Genomic DNA, 14,344 nt, shown 5'->3' with positions numbered 1-14,344 from the left:
TCCCTGTTATCTTGCGAGTCCACACTCCACTACTGTACAACAGATGTCCCTAAGAGCCAAGTAGCATAGATGGGAGGCTGTGTGTTAGCTGAGAAGAGTCTTCCCAGTGGCTAACTCACCTCCTTTCACTCTGATTGGCTCCAACCAGCATAAAAGGACAAGGACTTTTCTCAGTGGCTAACATGCTCCCTTTTCATGCTGATTGGCTCATACATAGGGACCTGGCTGGGACCCTGGTCCTACAAAAGTCACTTGCTATGACACCCCAAAGTCCCAGATGACTATACCCTTGGCCAAGAGAAATCGTAACCCTTCCCTTGCCTGCTTTCCAGGGCTGACTTCCTGTTACTTCACTCACTGCACACCTTTGTAGGGCGTAGGACAAGCATGGCAAGGTGAGGGGAATCAAATTTATGGTGCATCTGCATTTTTCTGGGTTGATTAGGAAATATTTATCAACTTAGATCCTGCCTTTCAAATTAAAACACGTGCACACACGGGGTGGCTTACACAAACCATTTAAAAATAAAATAGTGGGCATCATACAACCAATCCAGGGCTTTGGAGGTTTAGTACTGCTAAGGGGACATCATGGTACAACTTTTTCCTTTAGCTAGCTAAAACCAAATGTGGGGGAGGCAGTTGTGTTTTACCAGAGAGACACCCCCCATCAACTCCTCCCCATGTAGTGTGGGTATGATTGCAGTTGCTAAAAGTTCCTTCTCTCCCAACCATGAACTATTTGTTGTAATCATTGGAAATAGACAATGGGTTATGAGAGAGAGATTTATGCTGCATTCCAAAACACACTGCTAGGATTGCCAGTTTCCAAAAAATTGCCCTCACCCACACAGGCTACAGTTCTTCTTGCTTAAAACGAATCTACAACCTAAACACAACATTTTATTCCATAAAGATATTGCAAAAATGGGTGGGGGAGATGTACTTGAGTATTGACTGTATCCCGTCACTCTTCTTCCCTAAAGGAACTCATGACGGTGCAAGTGGGTTGTTTATTATTCATGCCGCAGTTTCAGAGTGAGACAGATAGGATGAGGGAAACCAATAAGCCAGCTAAGGTCAGTGTGAGGCGTCCTTCCCTGGCTCTCCCTGTCAGGTTCCTACCTGCTCGTGGTTACTGCCTGTCTCTAGGCACCACCAGGGACTCCACCAGTCCGGACCGCTCTCTCTTATGATTTCTCTCCCCGCTCTAGCACAGATCTCAACAGATCCCCCTGCTAGGCAACCACCAGTAACGTCCCAATACTAGTATTCCCAGAGACTCTGAATACTGGTATTGTTATTCTCTTCACCGCTGCCACCATTTGTTACAGTTCCCCTTCAGCCTTGGTCATTACCTTACCCTCCCTTCTGGTCTGTGAAACCCCAGCCAAGGATCAGGCCTTTGGTAAACCAAATTAAGTATTTATTACAGATAACAAAGCTAACAAGATTAACAAGATTTCTTCTTAAGGCACATAAGCATATGGTTTTACTCAATACTAATCCGAACTCCACCTCCCTCCTGGTAAACAACTCTCTAAACCCCACCAAGCAATCCACTCTTTCTCTTCTCCCCCCAGATTCCACAATTCACCACCTCACATTTCACCCAGATTTACCTGTCATCCTTTCATTTATACTGTCAGCCATTTTAAACATTCAGCCAATCATCAAGCATTCTATTGCCCATTCACTCCCCCTCCTCTTTCACTACTTACCATGTATACTCTAAACAACCAGCACTTACCATATATACACTAATATATAGGAACATCACAGTCAGCTCATAGATTTCATAGCTGACTGGGGATTTGAGCCAAAGTCCAATTGTGTAACCACTAGATACAACTGTCACTGATATTCAAGCCTCAAGTGGTAAGGAGGAGAGTGTTTGTATGGGATTAGCAAGTGCAGCCCTTACTTATGGTTCCATTCTCCGAACAGGCCTAGAGGCATTAACAAGAGAGTGCCAGATTTAAATATTACCTCAACAATGGTCTCACTAGGCGGCTTTCCACCAGCAGTTCTGTCAGCTGTTCTCTATCTGTGCAATATGGAGCTATTAATAATGACCTACCTTACAGGGCTGTAACCCTTGAGATAATATATGTGAATGCACTCTGAGGACTCCAAAGTGCTATGCAAGTGTAAACTGTTACTCAGCTATAACCATCATTTAAAATACTAATTAGTTTAAAAACACAAGCAAAAGAAAGCAAAACAGAAAACTGCAAATAAAAAAAAGGATCTCATGACACTTAAAGAGCTAACACATTTTGAGGACATAAGTGTTCATGCACCAGAGTCCATTTCATAAGATGCATTTGCCTCTGACCTCACTGCTAAGATTTTGTTTCTTCTACTAACTCCGACATTCCATGCATCTGATGAAGTGAACTCTGCTCTGCGAAAGCTTATGCCATAATAAATTAGTAATTAAAGTCCCAAATTACTTCTGTTCATTTTGCGCAACAGATTAACACAGCTATCCCTTGGGGAGGGATATGTCACACAATATTAAGGCTCTAAAATTGTCATGAACAATAGATGGGACAACAAAACAGACAGGTCTTTTTCTCCTTTCGAAGAATTCTAAGAGTGGAATAATCTGACCCAAAGGAAAAGGGGACGCACCAAAAAGGCCCTACACCTAGTTAATAGCAATCATCACCAAGTTTATATATGTCACTTTTCAAACTTATGCTGAAAGTAGTTCAGAAGAACAGGAAATACATCATAAACACATAATATACACAGAACCATTAATATTTTATGACTAACACTTTGTAACATGGTATCTATAAAAATTAACAAGCTAATACACATTACAATTAGAATTTCCCTAGACGTATGCGAAATATTCCTTTTGCAAATAACTGCCAAAAAAAATAACTAATTGATCCAAATCACAAAAATATCAGTAGTAGAAATGACATCAGTCTTAAAATGTTACAGTTTAAACCAACTGAATTCATTGGCAATCACTCGTGGCCGAGTAAGATTGTCTTCCAAGATAAGGTCTTTAACAGTGGGTCCGTAAGTGACTGTGGAGCCAATTCTGGATCCACACAGCCTCCCGCAGTGAGGACATAGGTTTCCAGATGGAAAATGGTCACAATGAGGATTTGTTTGACAGTGCCTTCTTCTTAGCTGTTTTGTCCCGTTCGTGCCTCTTCAAAGTCCATAGCACCTTTGATAATCTGGAACGTTCATGGGCCAAGACTTCCCAGTTCTTGATGCTAATGTTACATTTTTTTAGATTCACTTTAAGAACATATTTAAACCTCTTTTGCTGAATTCAAAGTCTATCAAAGCAGCAACATTAAACAGGGCAGCCAAAACTAGAGGTGGATTTATCTTAATCTACATAAGAGCAGCAGAAAAACTTGCCCACATTTTCAATCTACTCAACCACCCACAAAGCCCATGCCAAGGAAGTTCACCAATACTTGTAGTCAAAATTGACAAATTTATAGAAGATAAGGCTATCAGTGGCTACTATGCTTCCAAATACCAGTCGCTGGAAACTGCAGGAGGGGAGAATGTTCTTGTGCTCAGGTCCTGACTGCATGCTTCCCAAGGGCATCTGGTTGGTCATTGTGACAACAGGACACTAGATTACATAGGCCAGAAGGCTCTTTTATTTTTCCAATGGCTAAGCAGCATTTCCCTCACGTGGGCCACCTTGCCCCCTACCTTTCACCTAGGGCATCCTCTATCAGTGCTCATCCTTTCTTCAGCGACGCCAAAGACATGTACTACTTTTTCTTTCCGTAACATGCACCATGTGCTTTAGGAGTAGCCTTTGTAGCATGGCACCTCAAGACATTTTGCTGCCTGAGGTGGAAGAGCAAATGGTGCACACTCTGTAGTCAAAGTACATAATGCTCATCCGGTCAAGTTATTTTGGTACTTGAGGCAGAAAATACAAAAAGCACTTCTCTTCCTCCCTAGCAGAAAAATTGCAATAATAAATCAAAATTGGCTGCCCTTTTGTGACACCCCAAATCTGACACCTCTGCACTGTGCCTAACAAGTGGGGTAGCCCTGTTTTGTAGGTGGTGTCAGTAAGGGCCTCACTTTCCTAGATCAGGTAGAAATGAGCCAGACTAAGAATCAAGGACAAGGTCCTACCAGACTCCTAGCTAGGTGGCCTCTAGGCACTTACAGCAGCAGGAGCAATCTAAACTCCCTAATTGGCGGGATGTGGACCAGGGGTTGATGAGTAGATCTTCACAAGTGGGTGGCAGTCATTACTGTATGCTATAGGGATGGAATTCTCAGCACTCAGTCACTGAAGTTAGTCAAAACAAAAATGAGTTATATTCATTGAGATCTGGATTGCACTTCTGTACCATTTAAGGAGAAGAAAACATCCCTTGTGTTTTCCAATATGTGTTGGGCTCTGTGCCTGAGAATATTCATGCAGTGGATGCAAACAATAGGCATCAGATCAGCCTTAAGCACCATCTGGAGGGAAGAAAGCTTGCCTTTCATTTCCCAGTGTACATCTGATCCTGACAATCACTTATGCACAGGCTGCAACCTTTTAGCCACAGAGAATCCCAATGAAATTACAATTAGGTTATATAATATATTCACTTCTCAGATCAGTCTCCATATTGGCTTTTGTGTTGGCCCCAACTGCAGTTTTTTACAATGCTATACTAAAGAAGGAAAGTTGCAGGTAATAGTCTGCAGTTGTTTCTATGTGGGTGGATAACTGAAATACCTGGGTTTTTAGCTATCAGGCTGAGATTTAAGTTCCAGGTCAGGTTAGGGTTGCTGCCTTTTCTGTAACAGAATCCATAATCCTTAGCAGCCACCTATGAAGTAAATATTCAACTGGTGTACAGCTTTGTCTGGTACAAAGATGCAATGATTAGAAGGGTTGTACCAGCTGAATCTCTGCCTAACATGTAGATTTGAAAGGCATAGAGGGGAAAGGGGGCTTAATTGGCAAGGGAAGAGAGGAGAGGTAGAGTGAGAGAGGAGGGGAGGGGAGAGGGGAGGGGAGAGGGAGAGGGGAGGGGAGGGGAGGGGAAGGGAGAGTTAGAGTGAGGGGGAATGGAGGGGAGATAAGGAGAGGGAAGGTGAAGGAGGGGAGAAATTTGACCATTTGCTTGTTTATTGAGTTCAGTGGGATTTACTCCTGTGCAATCATGCTTAGAACAGGTGAAACGGACTTGGGAAGCAGTTAAGGAATGGGGAGGAGGAGGAAGGGTAGGGGTAAGGAGGAAGGGAGAGGAGGAGAAGAGGGAGGAGAAGGAAGGAGATTGGATGGGTGGGTACTGGGTAGAGGGAATGCCCCTTTCCTTTCCAAAACAAAAACATTGTTAACAAGATCATCATTTTTTCAGGGTTACCCCACCTTTTTATTCTATAGCAGAAATATGTAGTCTCCCGCTCAAATTTAAACCAACATTGTCCCTGGCAACATCCACATCAGACATTTATTCCATTTTCCCGCCCCCAGTCCCATCTAGGAACATCTCTAATCTTCCCCCCATGCCACCTGTAACCACTTCCGAAATAGCGGACTTAATTTCATCGCTCCGCCCCGGCAAGCCCCCAGGAGAAGACATGATCCTTCCGGAGGTTTTTCTCCTGGATGCCAACTGGTGGGCACCAGTTCTAGCCTCTTTATTCACGCACATCAATTCAACGGGTGACATCCCCCCAGGTTGGCGTTCCTATCTTCAAGAAGGGAGATGCCACAGACCCCCAAAATTACAGACCTATCAGCCTCCTGGATGTGACCTCCAAACTTTATGGGCACTACCTTTTAAATAAGCTCCTCAGGTGGGATGCTAGCCACTCTATTCTCCATGAGGAGCAAGCAGGATTTAGAAAGGGCAGGAGCACCGTAGACCACGCATTCGTTCTGCAGCACCTAATATGTAAAACCATTAAGGGCCCATTAAAGGCCCAAATAAGTCCCTTTTTGCTGCTTTTGTAGACTTCACCTCAGCTTTTGATCTAATAGATAGGGACTTGTTATGACACAAATTGGACCAGACAAATATTGACAAAAGACTGCTCTGGCTTATCCAGTCCCTTCATCAGGCCAATACCTTGCGGGTCTGTGTGGGCCTGCATGGCACTTTATCCTGTGCCATACAGGTTGAGAGAGGAGTAAAGCAAGGATGCATCTTGGCCCCTTTCTTATTTAACTTCTACATTAATGACATAATTCCCGGGATGGCCTCCCCTTCTTTTTTTCCTCCTTCAGCTGGAAATCATAAGATCCCATTATTGCTTTATGCTGATGATTTGGTTTTACTATCCCTGAATAAAATCGGACTTAAAAGGATGCTAGCCCAGCTCAGCACTTTCTGCAAGGAGCAGCATCTGATTGTCAATCATTCCAAAACCAAGATTATAGTTTTTGGCAAGAGGAGGCCCAACTCCAGCTGGGTCCTTAACGGGCACCAACTGGAACAGGCCCACCTATTCAAATACCTGGGACTGTGTTTCAGTGAGAAACTCTCATGGAAGCCCCACGTGAAGGCAATTAAACTTTCAGGTGATAGATCATTAGGTCAGCTCAGGAGGTTTTTCTATGCAAGAGGGGGTCAATTTGTTAATCCCATGCTCAAGATCTTTGCTGCCAAAACCTTAGCTCACACGCTTTATGAGGCAGAATTGTGGGGGGAAACTGTCAAACACGAGATAGAAGCTCTGCAAAATAAGTTCATGAGACAGATATTGGGACTCCCTCACGGGGGCCCTGTAACTCACCTCAGAGCAGGGCTTGGTCTCCCTTCACTTGCAGCCAGAATCGATCTAGCCTACCTTAGATACTGGCACAGAATACAAAGGATGGATGAGCATTCTCTCACTAAACTTTGTTGGTTGGAGCAGCTCAAGAATGGGGGGTGGGCCCACCGGTGCCAAGTAAAGTTGGAGATGTACAATCTTTCCATGAGGGAATTCCTAAGCCTCAGTCCACATGCCCTTAGGAATTGGATCTTTGATCACGACGCGTGTCAAGATCGGGCAACAATTGCTGTTGCCCCCTTTTCCCCTTGGTACCCCCTATTCAAAGTTAATCATGCCAGATCACACTACTTTGAGGTTCTGTCATACGCCCCCCTTCGTAGGGCATTTACGGAACTCAGGTTCCAAATGATGCCCTCAGCCTTCCTCGATGGGAGATATCTGGGGATTCCATCCAAGGAACAGAGATGCATTTATGGGTGTAACTGTATAGAAGACATCTCCCATTACCTGTTACACTGCCCATTGTACGAGGATCCTAGAAGGAAATTCTTGTCCTGTTACATTCACTTGCACCCAGGCAATTGCTCCTGGGAGACAATACTGGAGCTCCTAGGTGATAAGGCTAAACAAGTAACACTTTCCATGGCTAATTTTGCGCTGGCTGCCAAGAAGCTGCGAGCGAGCCACATCAAGACCTATAACACCATGTAACTTTCTCTTAACTCTGGCCTATTTTAGCCTATTTGATGTTTGACCCCCTCTTTTATTGAAAACCCTTTTGTATTTTGCAAAGGCCTATGGCTATACGCAATAAAGCTTTGTTGTTGTTGTTATTCCATTTTAAACACTCGTGGCTTCCCCCAAAGAATCCTGGAAAGTGTACCTTGTTAAAGGTGCTGAGAGTTGCTAAATGGAAATGGACTGCCTTCAGGTTGATTCCAACTTATGGCAACCTTATGAATAGGGTTTTCATGGTAAGCAATATTCAGAGGTGGTTTACCATTGCTTTCCTTTGAGGCTGAGAGGCAGTGACTGACCCAAGGTCACCCAGTGAGCTTCATGGCTGTGTGGGGATTTGAACCCTGGTCTCCCAGGTCATAGTCCAACACCTTAACCTCTACACCACACTAGCTCTCGAGAGTTGCTAAGAGATGCCCTATTCCCCTCAGAGAAGAGGGGCTGAATGTTGAACCATTCTGGCCTCTGGAGCTCTGTCAGGTCTCTTAACAACTCTCAGCACCCTTCAAAAACTACACTTCCCAGAATTATTTGGGAGAAGCTATGACTGTTTAAAGTGGAATAAATGTCTGGGGTGGGTGTGGCCGCCTGGTAGGACAAGCCAAACAGCTGTTAGTCTGGCTTTTAGAACACTGACAGTTGCTTTTTCCTGAGCATGTCTGTGCTATCATAGACTCCAATGTTAATTTTCTTAAATTAATTAAAAATCAGCCATGCATTTTTTAACTTTTAAACTACAAAAGATGAAGGTCAGAGTATGGAGCAAGGTCAGTAATAAGATTACAGGTACTGTATGAACATGGCTGATTTTTAATTAATTTCAACAAATTATGAAACCACTGACAACAAAAATCCAACAGGGGTCTGGGATTTCCCCCCTCATGTTTCAGACTTTAATGTCTAGATTCTCTGAGTGTTTTGTATATCACCATGAAAACTTAGAGGGTTGTTAAGCAAGGGTTTCTGAGTTCAGTATTGTACGCTTTGTAATGTTTTGTTTTGAAACAAGTTTATGGGAATCAGCAGAATGGCATGGGGGTATTTTTAATTTAACATTGTGGAATGCAAAAAATCCGTGCTGGCTATACTATATAGCCACTCTTGTGGCTGTATAATAAAGGGCATAATGCCAGAGAGAGTTCCATATTACTACAACAAATGATCCCGAGCAGGTGCTATGTCCTTGTAGCTTTGAGCCCCATTATTTACTATGAGATTGCTAGCAAGTAGCAACTAATCTCCTCCTCATAGGATGCACACCACCAGACTAACATGCATCCAAACTCAGAGGAAGGCAATGGTAAACCACCTCTGAATATCTCTTACCACGAAAACCCTATGAACAGAGTATCCAAAATGCAACACAAGATAGTGCTGGAAGACCCCCAGGTCAGAAGGCACTCACCAAGCTACTGGGGAAGAACAAAGGACAAGTACGAGTAGCGCTGTGACTAATGACACAGCTGGGTCAAAGCCGAAAGGAAGCCCAGAGGCTGATGCGCACAGATGCGAAAGGAGAGTCCGGAGTTGTACGACGCACACAATAGGAACATGGAATGTGAGAAGCATGAACCAGGGAAAGTTAGAAATTGTCAAGCAAGAAATGGAGTGTATCAACATTACAATACTTGGCGTGAGTGAATTAAAATGGACAGGAATGGGACATTTTCAATCAAGCAACTACAAAATATTCAAGAAGAAACGGGGTTGCTTTAATAGTGAGAAGTGATGTAGCAAAAGCAATTAGGAGCTACAATGCAAGGTCTGAGTGAGTGATATCAATGATATTAAACGGGAAACCTACTAACATAACCATCATCCAAGTCTACGTTCCAACATCAAACGCAGAAGAAGAAGAATTGAAGAGATTTTACACAGAAGTACAGGAGGAAATTAATCACACACCAAAACAAGATATGATGATAATCATGGGAGACTGGAATGCAAATGTAGGGAACAGAGAAGAACAAGGAATTGTGGGGAAATGGGGCTTAGGAGACAGAAATGAAGCAGGAGAAAGACTTATTGAATTCTGTGAAGCCAATGATTTGTTTCTTGCCAACACAGTTTTTGAGCAACCAAAAAGATGACTGTACACATGGACATCACCAGATGGTCAATATAGGAATCAAATTGATTATATAATTGGAAAGAGAACATGGAGAAGTTCCATACTTTCTGCAAAAACAAGACCAGGAGCAGACTGCGGTACAGACCATGAACTGGTCGTATCGAAAATCAGAGTAAAGCTAAAGAAGCACAACAAAGCAGTCATAATGCCAAAATACAATTTAAATAACATCCTAGAAGCATATAAAGATCAAATAAGGAACAGGTTTAAGGCTTTAAACTTAGTTGACAGAGAACCAGAAGAACTATGGACTGAAGTCAGGGACATTATCAGGGAAGAATGCAAAAACACAATACCTCTAGTTAAAAAGAGAGAAAGACCTCAATGGATGACTGAAGAAACTCTTTAAATGGTTAAAGAAAGAAGGAAAGCAAAAGCAAAAGGAGATAGAAACAGGGTCAGAACCCTAAATGCAAGTATACAAACACTAGTGCGTAAGGACAAAGAAAACTATTACAAGTTATTGTATAGAAATAGAAAAGGACAACAAAATGGGAAGAACAAGAGCCCTATTCCAAAAGATTAGAGAAACGAAAGGGAAATTTAAACCATGAGGAGGGATGTTGAATCAACAGGGGAACACACTGACTGACCGAGATGAAATAAAAGGAAGATGGAAGCAATACACTGAAGAACTCTATAAAAGAGATGACAGGATGACAGATTCATTCATGGAGGAACCATATGATGAAGAACCAGAAATTTTAGAATGTGAAGTGAAAGCTGCTCTTAAAATTCTTGGAAGAAACAAATCACCAGGAATAGATGGCATACCAATAGAGTTGCTACAAGCTACTGAGACTGAATCTGTCCAAATTTTGACAAAAATTTGTCAAGAAATATGGAAAACTAAACAATGGCCCACAGACTGGAAGCATTCAATATATATCCCACTTCCAAAGAAAGGGGATCCCAGAGAATGCAGCAAGTACCAAACTATTGCCTTAATATCCCATGCAAGTAAAGTAATGCTCAAGATTCTACAACAAAGGCTCTTACCATATATGGAGCGAGAAAGGCCAGATGTCCAAGCTGGATTTAGAAAGGGAAGAGGCACCAGAGATCATATCGCAAACATATGTTGGATAATGGAACGGACCAAGGAATTTCAGAAGAAAATCACCCTGTGCTTTATAGATTACAGCAAAGCCTTTGACTGTGTAGATCATGAAAAACTATGGAATGCATTAAAAGAAATGGGGGTGCCACAGCATCTGATTGTCCTGATGTGCCACCTATACTCTGGACAAGGACAGAATATGGAGAAACAGATTGGTTCCCCATCGGAAAGGGTGTGAGACAGGGGTGTATTTTATCACCCTATTTGTTTAATCTGTATGCAGAACATATCACATGGAAAGCGGGATTGGACCAAGATGAAGGAGGTGTGAACATTGGAGGGAGAAACATCAATGATTTAAGATATGCAGACGATACCATACTCTTAGAAGAAACCAGTAATGATTTGAAATGAATGCTGATGAAAGTTAAAGAGGAAAGCACAAAAGCAGGAGTACAGCTGAACGTCAAAAAGACTAAAGTAATGACAACAGTTGACAAACAGTTAACTTTACAGTTGACAATGAGGACATTGAACTTGTCAAGGATTATCAATACCTCGGCACAATCATTAACCAAAATGGAGACAATAGTCAAGAAATCAGAAGAAGGCTAGGACTGGGGAGGGCAGCTGTGAGAGAACTAGAAAAGGTCCTCAAATGCAATGATGTATCACTGTAAGTCAGGATCATTCAGACCATGGTATTCCCTGTCTCTATGTATGGATGTCAAAGTTGGACAGTGAAAAAAGTGGATAAGAGAAAAATCAACTCATTTGAAATGTGGTGTCGGAGGAGAGCTTTGCGCATACGATGGACTGCGAAAAAGACAAATAATTGGGTGTTAGAACAAATTAAACCAGAACTATCACTAGAAGCTAAAATGACGAAACTGAGGTTATCATACTTTGAACACATAATGAGAAGACATGATTCAGTAGAAAAGACAATAATGCTGGGGAAAACAGAAGGGAGTAGAAAAAGAGGAAGGCCAAACAAGAGATGGATTGATTCCATAAAGGAAGCCACAGACCTGAACTCACAAGATCTGAAAAGGGTGGTTCATGACAGATGCTCTTGGAGCTCACTGATTCATAGGGTTGCCATATGTCGTAATCGACTTCAAGGCACATAACAACAACAAAGCAACTAATCTAGATTGCAAAGGAGCTGTAAGATGATAATACCAGCCAAAATTACATTTACATCTTAAATTAGTGGGGCACTTTAATTCTTTGTCCTTTCCATTTTCATGCCCTCCCCATATAAATTCACCTCCCTCTTATATTTTATCTAAGGATTCATTTTTTCTCTGTTTATATGTGAAGTATTTACCAGTCTGAATTCTTTTCTATGCATTATGCATTCCTGGAGATACTACCATAAAGATATTTTCTAATAGCAGCAACATGTAGAGAAGCCATTTTGATCTATTTCAAAATATAGTACCAGTATAATTTTGGATTATACTCATGCATGCTGACTCTGGATTGTGTGGATTCAAGGTAGTGGCTGCCATGCTTACAGTTCTGTGAGACAGACCTGTCTTGCTCAGCTGACACCTGTCAATTCCATGGTGTCCAAAGTCTGTGTCAAGACATCAGGGCTGTAGTCTTCCAATGACATTTAAGCAGCCTGTCTGCACTGAAGGCAGAAGCAATGCTTGGGCTGTCATAAAAGTTGGTAGAATTCTCCTAGTCATTCATACTTAGCATTAGGGATGGAAGAATCTGTCAATTTCCATTCTTCTCAGTTTCCCAATCTTAAATTTAGTTCCCCAGATTTCTCCAGCAATGATTTTTTCCCCAAAAAAAATCCTCATAAAAATTCTTCAGCACTTTAGTCTGAATGTCTCCTAATAAACACATTTGCATGCAGATTTCACTATTGTGTATATTTTTGCAAGCAATCTCTCCTAATATAATGTATTTTTGTATGTTATTTTCACTAATATATTCATTATCATACACGTTTCCCCTAATATATGCATTTTTGTAAACATTGGTTGGAGAACTGCATTGCAACATTCAGATAAGAGTGAATTTCAAAGGCTGGCTATGTTTCAGTTCTCATATTGTTTTGAAAAGTGCGAATGTGAAAAATTCAGCTTTAAATGAGAACTGAATTGAATTTCTGCCCCATCCCTACTTAGCATTCAGTTGTATCCACACTGTCCTCAACAGCCATTATCATTCTGGCAACCAAGTTTAAGGCACATATGTCCGACTGATGGGTCCCATCTATCACTTGAAAATCACTGAAATTGAACACTGTTTCTGTCTCTTTTAACTTAATTTAACTTTAAAAATAGTAAACCCATATGTCAAATGTGCTAATAGCGTCATTCAGTGAAATAATAACCCTCCTATGGCTTTGGCTCTAAAGCCATTGAAGTCTTCAGTGGTTAGCTTGCCATGAATTGGGTGGAGCCCAGAGTCAAAAATCTCTCAGTGTTGTGCTGAAGAAAATGGGGTGGTGGTGGTGGAAGGGGATGGAGCTTTGGCAAGTCCCTCAGTCAAATATGAAGTAATGTCTACTCTTCATACTCACTTATGGAAGTTTGCCTAACCTGACAAAATTTCATCCCAATATTTTTAGCATGCTCTCAGAGAATGAAGACGCTCTTAATTTCAAGAGGTGTGCATGAGGCTAAATGACAATTAATAGCTGAGAAGTATAGAGGAAAACACATGTATTTCTTACTTAAATGAGTCCATTTAAACAAGTCAGTTGATGCTCAGATACAGGATATGTACCAAGTCAGATGACTCTTTTTCCATCTCAAGGCCTTGGCAACTAGTCAGGCAATCTGTCTTTGCTGCTAGTGTTCTACCTATGGGCCACACACAGTGGAGGATGCTTACAAGCCAAAACTAACAGCATGTCTGGGATTTTTGCCTTTGCGCTACATGGAAGGCACCACAGCACCTGTATTACTAACCTGCCAGTATCGAGCCTATTTAATTGGCTGCCTAGTCCTCTCTTATGGTTTGGCCCCTCTTGATATGAATTGTCTCCCACTCTGCAGGTTTCTCAGGGGCTTGGCTGGCAGGTCTTGCTTGTGTACTCAGGATCTCACATTGACCATACTATTTGGGATCAGGAAGGGGTTTTTTCACACTCAGAATATATTGGCCGTCACACATGGCTTTTCCAGCAAAGCCAGGGAGGTCCAGTGGAAAGAGCATTAGATTTAGATTCAAGTTGCAATGTGGCTATTGAGTCTGTGAGTAGACTTCGTACAAGATTTTCCTCAGGAGGAGGAGAATGGGAAGGGCCATAGCTCAGTGGTAGAGCATTTGGTTTGCATGCAGAAGGTCCTAGCTTAAATCCCTGGCATCTCCAGGCAGCGCCAGGAAAGACTCTGTGAAAAACTGGAAAAAATACTGAGCCAGATGGGCCTTTGATCCAGGACTGGCCTTACCATTAGGCAAAGTGAGGCAATTGCCTCAGGCAGCAGATACTGGTAACAGCAGCAGCAGCAGTCTTCCTACTGCTCCTCCTGCGCCTCCAAGACAAATTATTTTCCCTCTATTGAAGATCAGACCTATCTGTGCCATCGGCCTACCACATACACCTTAAAGTAGCCTGCTGTTCTCAGGTGCACTGGAGAACACTATCCTATGGCCAGCGTAGAAGTAAGATGCAGCTGCTAGTCCAAGTCAGCTTCCATACATGGAATAGAAGAGGT

The sequence above is a fragment of the Rhineura floridana genome, chromosome 3, assembly GCF_030035675.1.
Source record: "Rhineura floridana isolate rRhiFlo1 chromosome 3, rRhiFlo1.hap2, whole genome shotgun sequence".
NCBI lineage: Eukaryota > Metazoa > Chordata > Lepidosauria > Squamata > Rhineuridae > Rhineura > Rhineura floridana.
This window is presented reverse-complemented; position numbering follows the sequence as displayed.